The following is a 13,274-nucleotide window of genomic DNA, read 5'->3' as shown; positions in this document are numbered from 1 at the left end:
GCTCCTACATTTTTTCTGTCCTACAAAAAACGTGTGAAACAGTTAAGCGTACAGGCCTGAAGAGGGCCAATCTATATGCAGTTAATCCTGTGCGATGATGTGGGATTATGCACCAAGCATGAAACACAACAAGAGCAGTCAAGAGGGCGCAGACCTCCACTGCAGCTACAGCCTCACATTTCAGCAACCATTTTTAATAAAAAGACCATTTCTGCATGGAAAATAAATTATTACTTAGTGTACAGTTGGGCCTGGGCGATATATAGATTTTATTGATAAATGTGAGTTTTTGTTGCAGACGATTAAAAAAAATTCAAAATCAATGTTTTTTCTCCTCTTGTATATACTTGTATACTTTTTGCCCCCAAGAGCTTCCACCCTTCTCATTTCTTTAGCAGAGATTCACACACCTAGAAAAACATTGCTAACACTAACGAGAGCGAAAGGGTTTGTTCCAAAAGAAAAGAAAAATGATGTCAGCAGTTTGGTTTTGCGGCAACAGGCATTGGACAAATTACTGCACGCTGCAAAGTTTATTTAAAAAAAGGCAGCAGGAAACAAACTTATTGCAGCATCTGAAAACAAAGGTTCCAGTTGAGTGCGGGGAATTCAACTCTTTACAAACTGAACAAGGCGGCAACAAAAAAAATCGTTAATATCATTTTTAGTAAGAAAAATCTGAGGTTTTATTTTAAGGCCATAGCTGCCAACATAAGTATGAAGCAAGGTAGTTTGGCTACAGTCAAGCGTGGTGGCGATAGCATCATGACCGCAGGCTGCATGAATGCTGCCGTCGCGGGGAAGCTGTGGTTCACTGAGGGGAAACATGAATTTCAGCATGTACTGAGACACTGTGAAGCAATGCGCTAAACACAGACTTCAATTAATTTCAAAATATCCCAATCTCTTTCCACGAAAAAATTGTAAATGTTTTAGTCTAGAAAAATAATATTTGACACAGGTAGAGATGCAATGATTAATCGATTAAATCAATTAGGGTATTTTCCAGACGATAAGCCGCTACTTTTTCCCTACGCTTTGAACCCTGCGGCTTATGAAATAGTGCGGATAATTTATGGATAATTTTTCTTTGCTAACGGCCAGAATGTTTTGTACTCAACAAATACTTTTCATAAAACACTGACAGACACTGAAAATGTGTGTTATTGTTTGTGCTATGTCACCATCTTTTGGACGAAATCACTCACTGCAAGTGCTATGGGTTGAAGGTCTACAGTATTTCCTTCTTAATAAAGCCATGAACCGGAAGCACAAGTGCCGTTTCGTCTACAGCGTTGTTACTCCTATGGATTCTAGTCATCACTCTAAGAAATGTTTGTGAGTTTTACGATACAACTAAAACAATTCATACTTACTGAACCGTCACATGTTTGATAGTATTGTTTTCATGCATATTTGTACGTGCTATCGTAATGTAATCAAGCTAACGTCGTTAGCATTAGCTAATATGCTAACACATTTACAAGTTTCTGTGTTAGTATTAATTACTTAAAGTGGCATTTTTGTATTTTTTCAGTTTCACAAATTCCTAAATAAATTCACCAAGACGTCACCGTGGTGCTAAGTCTGTTTAGCTGATTGCAGAGCTACTAGCTTCCGCAGCTAGTGGGTCCATGACGATGACTTGTGTTGTTTGATCAGCCGTTTTACTGCCGTGTTACAGGCAACGTTCCCTCTAAGGTGCGCGCCTGTGCAATTGCGCACTGCTCAAGCGTCCTCTGCGCATGGCAAATCCATGCCACGCACAAAATCAAATAAAAAACAGAGAAAAGTTTTCGTCATCATTGTTCAAATATTGTAACGTCTGTCGAGGCGCTTTGAGGACATGAATTCCATCGATCACTTTACTGAGCAAAACTCTTTATTGTCGACCAATAAACACATCACCAAAACATTAGTAAAAAAATGATATCTAGCAAAACTGGTCATTTTCTGCAGTACAAACCAGACCAAAAGCAACTTTGTTATATCAACAGCAGCCGCTCGCTCTTTCTCACTTGCGCCAACACCTGCACATAAGGCACTTAGCCAATGATGCGTTTGCAGCCACACAAAAAGTCGGACAACTCCAACACCACACATAATGTCATTCCAGGTCGTTACAATATGATTTACCAATCAAATGTGTGCTTATTCTAGTGTCATTTATTAGGAATCTTAATTTATAAATATTAATCATGAAATGCTGTGAGTATATTAAATAAATACTAATAAAAATATATTTTTTTCAAACAGGAAGTTGCAGGAATGTACACATGATCCCCTGCTTACATCTCATTGTGCAACATGTGAATGTTTTAATGGGAACTAAATGCAATGTCTGAAAGGGGTACAAATTGTTTCCAAAGCAGGACCTCCACCCAGACAAACAATACAAGTACACAGTTCATGAAAAACAATATTTGTTGTTATTGTCATTGTAAGTGGGCCTAAACACTTATATTAGAAAATAACCTCAAGGAAATGAATGCTGTCATTTGATTATAATAATAAGAGAATGTTGTCTGTCTATCTGTGTTGGCCCTGCGATGTGGTGGGATGGATGGATGGAGATTGAACTTGTTATTTAGTCAGTTTTGGGACAGGTGTGCTGCTGGTGTAGCCACAGTGTGCACGTCTGATGTTGCTCACATGGGCTCCACTGAATGCTCAGGGAGTTTTTGCGTTTGCTCACACACATGAAAAATTAGAGGGAACATTGGTTACAGGTATAGTTTTGAAACAATTAAGGTATGTAAGTAAACATTTACAAAACCTTTCTGTGTAAATAACTCATTTCGCTAATATTTGGAAACACAAGTTTTCCCACTGAAATTGGATGGGTGCGACTTATATACACTCTAAAGTCCGGAAAATACGGTAATTCAATTTGAAACAAGCTTTGATTTATATTCTGTTGCTTCAAATAAATGTTTGAGTGTTACTAATAAAAAGTGATCAAATCTGGACCCCATGAAGTATATTTTAATTATTTGAAATGTTTTATCAATGCACACATGTTTAAAAGCGCAATTTTAATGTTGACAATGTACAATTACCAGAAAACAAAGAATGAAGGTTATACAAGCAGAAAAACGGTTGTTTATTTAAAACTATTTTCCCTAAAATACGCATTGAGGCTATAAAGTGTGATTTAACCGATTACTCGATTAATCAATAGATTACTCGATTACTAAAATAATCGATAGCTGCAGCCCTGAACACAGGCAATTTGATAAGGTATTGTTTTACGCTAGTATAGAAGTGAGCTGTCCTATGCCTCCAAGTATACACTTGCTGTTTTTCTATGCTTTTTTCCTTTATTAAATTTCATTTCTTGCCTTTTGAGTTTTTATACTGGCACAAAAGAGCTGCTCAACTGCATTTGACAGTGTCCCATGTTCTGCATGTCTTAATTTGCCCCATTTTCTGTTCACCAGATCTGCCCTTTATGATAGACAGCCATGTATTTAAGGTGTAACCTTTATTCCCCCCGTTAAAAATGAGGTTAGACACAAATGATACAAAAAGGTGTTTTGTCGTATCACGGCTTAGTCTTCAGTACATGAGAACAGTGGTACACAAACAGTAACCATGATGACCATCCCGATTCCACAATCACAACCATTGCCCACACAGCAGCGTATATCACCATAAAAGATGGCTTTAGACAGTTTGCAGGCAGTCAACAGCGGGCAATCGTCCAGCTGAGAGCACTAAGTACACAAAAAGTGCGGCGCATTTAAAGCGGATTAAAGCAGAACGCGACACGCACGCTTTGACTGGGGTATCATGGCACACAGCGGGACGGAGAGAGGAAAGCGGATCTCGGCAGCCAACGAGGGCGCACTGAAACGTGAGATGCACTGAAACCATCAACGGGGAGAGACACCACCGCGCTCGCTATGCAGCCTTACAGGCATGTTGGATTACTGCTATCAAATATGTGAGACCAGTTTGGGGAAACCTCTTCTTTTCTGTGCACAAAGACACGTCCATAAGGAGTACGATGTGGAAGATTAGGATGGGTACCATTCACATTTCAAACCGATACAGTACCAATTCCTGGTATTTGGAAATTGATACCAGTACTCAATTTTCTGTACTTTTGTGTGTGTTCATATATGTTAATTGTTTAAAGGGGAACATTATCACCAGACCTATGTAAGCGTCAATATATACCTTGATGTTGCAGAAAAAAAGACCATATATTTTTTTAACCGATTTCCGAACTCTAAATAGGTGAATTTTGGCGAATTAAACACCTTTCTATTATTCGCTCTCGGATCGGGAAGCAATCCGCCATTTTCTCACTTTCATCGGTGTGTTGTCGGAGGGTGTAACAACACGAACAGGGACGGATTCCAGTTGCACCAGTGGCCCAAAGATGCGAAAGTGGCAAGAAATTGGACGAAATTTGTTCAAAATACGAGGCTGTGGGGAAAGCCGACGAAATAGTCAGTCGTTTGTTCCGCACACTTTACCGACGAAAGCTATGCTACGACAGAGATGGCAAGAATGTGTGGATATCCTGCGACACTCAAAGCAGATGCATTTCCAACTGGGCTGGACAGATCAGCTTTCAGGAAAAGAGAGCGGATGAGGGTATGTCTACAGAATATATTAATTGATGAAAATTGGGCTGTCTGCACTCTCAAAGTGCATGTTGTTGCCAAATGTATTTCATATGCTGTAAACCTAGTTCATAGTTGGTAGTTTCCTTTAATGCCAAACAAACACATACCAATCGTTGGTTAGAAGGCGATCGCCAAATTCGTCCTCGCTTTCTCCCGTGTCGCTGGCTGTCGTGTCGTTTTCGTCGTTTTCGCTTGCATACGGTTCAAACCGATATGGCTCAATAGCTTCAGTTTCTTCTTCAATTTTGTTTTCGCTACCTGCCTCCACACTACAACCATTCGTTTCAATACATTCGTAATCTGTTGAATCGCTTAAGCCGCTGAAATCCGAGTCTGAATCCGAGCTATCAATCTTGCTGTTCTATCCGCCATGTTTGTTTGTATTGGCATCACTGTGTGACATCACAGGAAAATGGACGGGTGTATATAACGATGGTTAAAATCAGGCACTTTGAAGCTTTTTTTAGGGATATTGCGTGATGGGTAAAATTTTGAAAAAAACTTCGAAAAATAAAATAAGCCACTGGGAACTGATTTTTAATGGTTTTAACCCTTCTGAAATTGTGATAATGTTCCCCTTTAATAATAAAATGTAATTTTTAATGTAACATTTAAAATGAGGTGATTATGATAACTCTCCTGTCCAGTTGTTCTATCTTGTTTTCTTATTACATGTCTTACTCTCATTTGCAAGTATTATATAGTAGACTTTGTATATAGTTGCAAGACATTAGATGGCAGTAATGTATAGACTATGGTGTGTTTCCTTAGCTAAGAAGGAGTCTTTGTCATTATGTTGTGCCTTATAAAGTATTTATACTGCAAGTATTGTCCTTATTATACACCCAGGGTCTCTGCAAGTTTCAACATGTCAAATTTAAGACATTTTAAGACTTTTTTAAGACCATCTTGAAAATTATTTAAGACAATTTCACATCCATACGGACAAAACATATTACAAAGTAAAATCAGAAGTTACATTTTAGCGTTTTTAAATAAAAGTAACGTCAATAGATTTTGAAGACCTTTCAAATTTGTATTTAAGACCTTTTATGAAATTTTAGGATAATTTTAGACATTTTAAGGCCTTAAATTAAAATGATTGGATTTATGACTTTCTTAGACTTTTTTGCCTGTGTTCAGGGCTGACACCAACTGCTTTAAAGTAACGCGAATCTTACATGTAGTTTTCATTACCAAATTTGGATGTGATATGGTTTTAGTTAGGGATGTGCCGATAGATCGGCAGAATTTTGTGAAAAAGTATGTGGTCTCCTTTCATGTTCATGCATTTTATTGCCAATCCCAAACCTTGATCCCCTCGGCTGACACTTACACACTATATGTATTTTTAGTCCCCCCGACTAACAAGCAGCTGCCAACCAATTATGTGTCTTCATTCACAGTGTGGAGCCGCTCCTTTAAGCTAATAATAATCGCCCCCATTACTGCAAATAAACTGCATTTCTTAATATCTTGAGTACCATTATCGAGTAGTGGTGGGAATCTTTGGGTACCTCAGAATTCATTTTGATTCGGATTCTTGGGGTGATGATTCGATTCTGAACAATTCTCTTATAATATTATTTGGTATATGATTATAATAAAACATTTTCAAAACAAGTTACAAAATTTCCTGTCGGATGCTAACGTACGACTTATACGTTGGCCTAAAAACTTTTTTTTTGTTTGTTTTCAATTCAATTTACAAAAATCAAAAAGTTAGTAAGTTTAATAAAATAAAACAGAGCAACATCCTCTCCAACCCAATCCCAGCTTGACAATAGTTAGGACCGAAATTTACAAAGCAAATGAGAAGACATTCAAATACAATAATAAAAAAAGGAAAATCAAACATTTTTAAGACAGCAGTATCAATAATAATTGGAAACCCACGCAGTCATGGGGGGAACATGCAAAATCCACACAGCAAGATCCCGAGCCCAGGGATCAAACACAGGACCTTCATATTGTGAGGCATACGCACTAACCCCCTGTACAACCGTGCTGCCCTTTATATACAGACACACACATATATATATATATACACACACACACGTGTGTGTATACATATATACATACTGTATACACACACATACAGTATATATAAACACACACATAGAGGAAAATCTAATTTAAAACATGTGTATGCTCGTACAACACTTAAAACCTTTAGTATATCAGTATGTGGAATTAAATTATGGAACGGATTAACCAAAGAAATCAAACAAAGCACCAATATGATTCAGTTTAAGAGACTGTTCAATCTACAAGTGTTCACAAAGTACACAGAACAAGAATTATGATGAACATATTGAACCCTTTTTTTTTCTTTTTTTTTTATTGAGACAAAGATTATTTAATATTTGTTTGCTTACTAAAGTATATTATTTATTCATTATTTATTTGTTCACTGATCTGCTACAGAGAACAAGGAAATTGGATAAAATTGCTATGGTATGAAAAGGGGTAGTATTAAATAAGCTCTGTTTCTTCCTACTCCTTTTCGGACGTGCTGTAATGAAACAACTGGAATTGTGTGATCCATTACATTGTATTGTATGCATGTTGGAAATAAACTGAACATATACACACGCGCACACACACACGCGCGCGCACACACACACACACACACACACACACACACACACACACACACACACACACACACACACACACACACACACACACACACACACACACACACACACACACACACACACACACACACACACACACATATACACATATCTACACGTGTACGTGTCTGTATATGTACATGTACACATACATACAGTACATACACGCACACATACGTTTAATACGATTCTCAAAAATTATTAATCGATTTATAATCGGTATGAGATAGGCTCCTGCACCCCCGTCGACCCCAAAAAGGGACAAGCGGTAGAAAATGGATGGATGGATGGATAAATCGCAAATTTGAATGTGAATCATCAATAGGTGTGCTCAAAAAAATCATGTAACATTATCACTGGAAAAAGGCTGAACATGTTACACACAGAGAAAAGGAACAAGGAACCAATTCAAATATTGTTTTGATAGTTAAAATGTCAATAGCACTCATCTTAAATACATTGAAAAATGTACAGTTAATACACGTGATTGGTGTTGCCCTATCATATTCCTGGACGATCAGCGTCGGAATCGGCAGCAAAAACCGCTGATCGGAACATCCCTAGATTTAGTATCTTTAATGTACAAAATATTATAATACCAAAGTATGAATCCCTCAGTTTAACAAGTTTATAAATAAGACGTTTTATACATAAATGGTAAAAAAAACAAAAAACATTTGGAACAAAAAGCCCTAAATAGATTCCATAGTGCAGTGTTTTTCAACCACTGTGCCGTAGCACACTAGTGTGCCGTGAGATATTGTCTGGTGTGCCGTGGGAAATTATGCAACTTCACCTAATTGGTCCAAAAAATATTTTTTGCAAATCAATCATTATAATCTGCAAATAATGTGCCGTTGCTTAGTGCCTGTGCTGTGTAGAACTCGGCAGAGTAACCACGTAATGCTCCATGTCAGTCGGTGGCAGCATTGCTTTGTAAAAGTCGGAATGCGTCGGGTGAGACAAGGATGGTTTGTTAAAGATGTCCTATAATGGCTTTTTTGCCGATATCCGATATTCCGATATTGTCCAACTCTTAATTACCGATTCCGATATCAACCGATACCGATATATATATAGTCGTGGAATTAACACATTATTATGCCTAATTTTGTTGTGATGCCCCGCTGGATGCAGTAAACAATGTAACAAGGTTTTCCAAAATAAATCAACTCAAGTTATGGAAAAAAATGCCAACATGGCACTGCCATATTTCTTATTGAAGTCACAAAGTGCATTATTTTTTTTTAACATGCCTCAAAACAGCAGCTTGGAATTTGGGACATGCTCTCCCTGATAGAGCATGAGGAGGTTGAGGTGGGCGGGGTTGGGGGTGGTAGAGGGGGGTGTATATTGTAGCGTCCCGGAAGAGTTAGTGCTGCAAGGGGTTCTGGGTGTTTGTTCTGTTGTGTTTATGTTGTGTTACGGTGCGGATGTTCTCCCGAAATGTGTTTGTCATTCTTGTTTGGTGTGGGTTCACAGGTGGCGCATATTTGTAACAGTGTTAAAGTTGTTTATACGGCCACCCTCAGTGTCACCTGTATGACTGTTGACCAAGTATGCTTTGCATTCACTTGTGTGTGTGAAAAGCCGTAGATATTATGTGATTGGGCCGGCATGCAAATGCAGTGCCTTCAAGGTTTATTAGCGCTCTGTACTTCTACCTACATCTGTGTACCACTCCGTACAGCGACGTTTTAAAAAGTCATAAATTTTACTTTTTGAAACCAATACCGATAATTTCCGATATTACATTTTAAAGCATTTATCGGACATCTCTAGTAATGCTTAAACCAAAAATGAACAAAAGGGAAATGAAAAGGCAATGGCTATGCAAAACGAAAGTAAAACTGAACTGGCTACAAGGTAAACAGAAACAGAATGCTGGACGACAGCAAAAACTTACGGCGTCCACCAAGTACATCCGTACATGATATGACAATCAACAATGTCCACACAAAGAAGGATAGCAACAACTTAAATAGTCTTGCTTGCAAACAAAGCAGGTGCGGGGAATAGCGCAAAAAAGAAAGACATGAAACTCCATCCATCCATCCATCTTCTTCCGCTTATCCGAGGTCAGGTCGCGGGGGCAGCAGCCTAAGCAGGGAAGCCCAGACTTCCCTCTCCCCAGCCACTTCGTCCAGCTCCTCCCGGGGGATCCTGAGGCGTTCCCAGGCCAGCCGGGAGACATAGTCTTCCCAACGTGTCCTGGGTCTTCCCCGTGGCCTCCTACCGGTCGGACGTGCCCTAAACACCTCCCTAGGGAGGTGTTTAGGGCACGTGTTTAGACATGAAACTGCTACAGGAAAACACCAAAAAAAACAGGAAGGGCCACCAAAATAACAGCGCAAGACGAGAACTGAAGCACTACACACAGGAAAACACCAACAAACTCAAAATAAAGCACGACGACCTGGTTTGATTGATTGATTGAAACTTTTATGAGTAGATTGCACAGTACAGTACATATTCCGTACAATTGACCACTAAATGGTAACACCCGAATAAGTTTTTCAATTTGTTTAAATCGGGGTCCATGTTAATCAATTCATGGTAAAACTACAGTGGAGTTTCATTTTTTTTAACGTTTTCTGCTGGTGGTGTGCCTCCGTGTCCTGGGCATGATGTTAAAGTGAATCCGGCAGTGGAGGCTCCTCTATGGGGTCTTGGGGCACTAAGAGGTTAACCCCTTTACTACCGTATTTTTCGGAGTATAAGTCGCTCCGGCCGAAAATGCACAATAAAGAAGGAAAAAAACATATATAAGTCGCACTGGAGTATAAGTCGCATTTTTTGAGGAAATGTATTTGATAAAACCCAACACCAAGAATAGACATTTGAAAGGCAATTTAAAATAAATAAAGAATAGTGAACAACAGGCTGAATAAGTGTACGTTATATGAGGCATAAATAACCAACTGAGAACGTGCCTGGTATGTTAATGTAACATATTATGGTAAGAGTCATTCAAAAAACTATAACATATAGAACATGCTATACATTTACTAGGGCTGTGAATCTTTGGGTGTCCCACGATTCGATTCAATATAAATTCTTGGGGTCACGATTCGATTCAAAATCGATTTTTTTTTTTTTCCAATTCAACACGATTCTCGATTCAAAAACGTTTTTTTTCCCGATTCAAAAGGATTCTCTATTCATTCAATACATAGGATTTCAGCAGCATCTACCCCAGTCTGCTGACATGCAAGCAGAGTGGTAGATTTTTGTAAAAAGCTTTTATAATTGTAAAGGACAATGTTTTATCAACTGATTGCAATAATGTAAATTTGTTTTAACTATTAAATGAACCAAAAATATGACTTATTTTATCTTTGTGAAAATATTGGACACAGTGTGTTGTCAAGCTTACGAGATGCGATGCAAGTGTAAGCCACTGTGACACTATTGTTCTTTTTTTTTTTTTTATAAATGTCTAATGATAATGTCAATGAGGGATTTTTAATCACTGCTATGTTGAAGTAACTAATATTGATACTGTTGTTGATAATATTCATTTTTGTTTCACTACTTTTGGTTTGTTCTGTGTCGTGTTTGTGTCTCCTCTCAATTGCTCTGTTTATTGCAGTTCTGAGTGTTGCTGGGTCGGGTTTGGTTTTGGAATTGGATTGCATTGTTATGGTATTGCTGTGTATTGTTTTGTTGGATTGATTAATTAAAAAAAGAAAAGAAAAATACTTTTTTTTTTTATAAATTTCCAAAAAAATAAAATAATTTTTTTTTAAATGAGAATCGATTCTGAATCGCACACGAGAGATCGCGATTCGAATTCGAATCGATTTTTTCCCACACCCCTAACGTTTACCGAACAATCTGTCACTCCTAGTCGTTAAATCCCATGAAATCTTATACATCTAGTCCAGGGCTCGGCAACCCGCGGCTCCGGAGCCGCATGCGGCTCTTTGATCACTCTGATGCGGCTCAGCAGCTTACTTGCTGAACCCCTCAATTTTCCCGTGAGACTTCCGGATTTCAGTGCCTCTCGCAGAAAACCCCCGGGATTAATATTCACCGATTTTCACCCTTACAGCTATAATAAGGGCGTGTCATGATGGTACAACATTTGGCGCCCTTCTACAATCTGTATTAATAACGTGCCAGCCAAACACTTGTTATACAATATACATCTTCTGCTCGCACACGTACGTGACAGCAAGGCATACTTGGTCAACAGCCACACAGGTTACACTGACGGTGACCATATAAAACAACTTTAACACTCTTACTAATAATGCGCCACACTTTGAACCAAAACCAAACAAGAATGACAAACACATTTCGGGAGAACATCTGCACCTTAACACAACATAAACACAACAGAACAAACACCCAGAATCCCATGCAGCCCTGACTCTTCCGGGCTACATTATACACCCCTGCTACCACCAAACCCCGCCCCCACCCCAAGCCTGCTCCCTCACACATCAACCCCCCCCTCTCAGTGCGTTGGTTGAGGTGGGCGGGGTTTGGTAGCGGGGGTGTATAATGTAGCCCGGAAGAGTTAGGGCTGCATGGGATTCTGGGTATTTGTCCTGTTGTGTTTATGTTGTGTTACGGTGCAGATGTTCTCCCGAAATGTGTTTGTCATTCTTGTTTGGTGTGGGTTCACAGTGTGGCACATTATTAGTAAGAGTGTTAAAGTTTTTTTTATACCGCCACCGTCAGTGTAACCTGTGTGGTTGTTGAGCAAGTATGCCTTGCTGTCACCTACCTGAGCAGGCAGAAGCACGCTGGTTGTAGTGGGTGCTATATGCGGCACGCATGACGCTGACAACCGCTATTCATTTAAAACCCGCGTGTCGCACCAGCTTAAAAATTCCATAAAAAGGTGTGGGCATCGTGTCTGAGACCCCTGGTGTATACGTAGCACAAAGCAAAAAAAAAAAAACTTTTGAAATAACTAAAATAAATAATTAATTAATTAATTAAATGAAATAACTAGTGTTATTTCATTTAAAATTTCTAAAATGTTTGCGGCTCCCATTGTTTTCTATAATTTGTGAAACTGGTCAAAATGGCTCTTTGACTGGTAAAGGTTGCCGACCCCTGGTCTAGTCTCTTACGTGAATGAGCTAAATAATATTATTTGATATTTTACGGTAATGTGTTAATAATTTCACACATAAGTCGCTCCTGAGTATAAGTCGCACCCCCGGCCAAAATATGAAAAAAACTGCGACTTTTAGTCCGAAAAATACGGTACTGTTACCCCAGGTGGCCCTGGGCAAAGGCCTAGTACCTGACTGCCCCCTAACCAGGGATACGGTGAAGACCTCAACGACGGAGCAGGCGGAAGACGGTAGATTTAAGAACTACCACAACGGTGAAAGAAGGCTGCAGCAGAAAAGGGTCCCCAGTCGTCTTGGACCCCATGCCACTGAACCTGCCCCGATTCTGTCAAGGATCGTGTGGTGACTGTCTGTGCACCAGTCTCCCCACGTAAAACAAAGTCACGGACAGGCATCCTCCATAAAGGGATACACCCCTACCAGGAGGATCGTCATACTCTTTCGAGTGTCCGCCGCTGACAGTGACTCTGGATTTTTTAATGAAATAAATGTGCCTTGCCTCAAAAAAGGTTGAAAAACCACTGCCATAGTGGACTGTAGTGTAAAAGAAAACTATCCATCCGGCATCTTCTATACCGCTTGTCCCTCTCTAGGTCTCTGTAGCCTATCCAAGCTGCACTCGGGCGGAAGGCGGGGTACATCCTGGGACAAGTCGCCACCTCATCGCAGGACCAACACAAGACAACATTCACACTCACACACTAGGACCGAATCAAATCGGTGTTTATTGATCCAGTGCAATAAACACCGATTTTAAATCGGTCCTAGTGTGTGCAGGTGTGCGCTGACCGCACTCAGACGTGCTGTTTAACAATTTAAAAAAAAACGAGAGCGACGCCCTGAACAAGGAACGTCATCGCTGCGAAACATAATCATGTCACTTATATAGTACACGTTCTTACCTT

The 13,274-nt window shown here is 39.4% G+C and overlaps 1 protein-coding gene across 2 annotated transcripts in view; it reads right to left on the bottom strand.

Annotated features, from left to right (window-relative positions):
- marchf8 (membrane-associated ring finger (C3HC4) 8) overlaps nt 1-13,274 on the bottom strand; it is a 247,408-nt gene that overhangs the window by 233,889 nt on the left and 245 nt on the right. For both annotated transcript variants that reach the window (XM_061950809.1, XM_061950734.1), the window contains exon 1: nt 13,272-13,274. This exon is cut by the window's right edge and continues 245 nt beyond it. The gene's annotated coding sequence lies outside the window, so the exon portion shown is untranslated. The remainder of the gene's footprint in view (nt 1-13,271) is intronic.

Source organism: Nerophis lumbriciformis, linkage group LG02 (genome assembly GCF_033978685.3).
Source record: "Nerophis lumbriciformis linkage group LG02, RoL_Nlum_v2.1, whole genome shotgun sequence".
In the NCBI taxonomy this organism is placed as follows: Eukaryota; Metazoa; Chordata; class Actinopteri; order Syngnathiformes; family Syngnathidae; genus Nerophis; species Nerophis lumbriciformis.
Note: the sequence above shows the minus strand (reverse complement) of the source record. Positions and strands in the feature narration are given on the sequence as shown.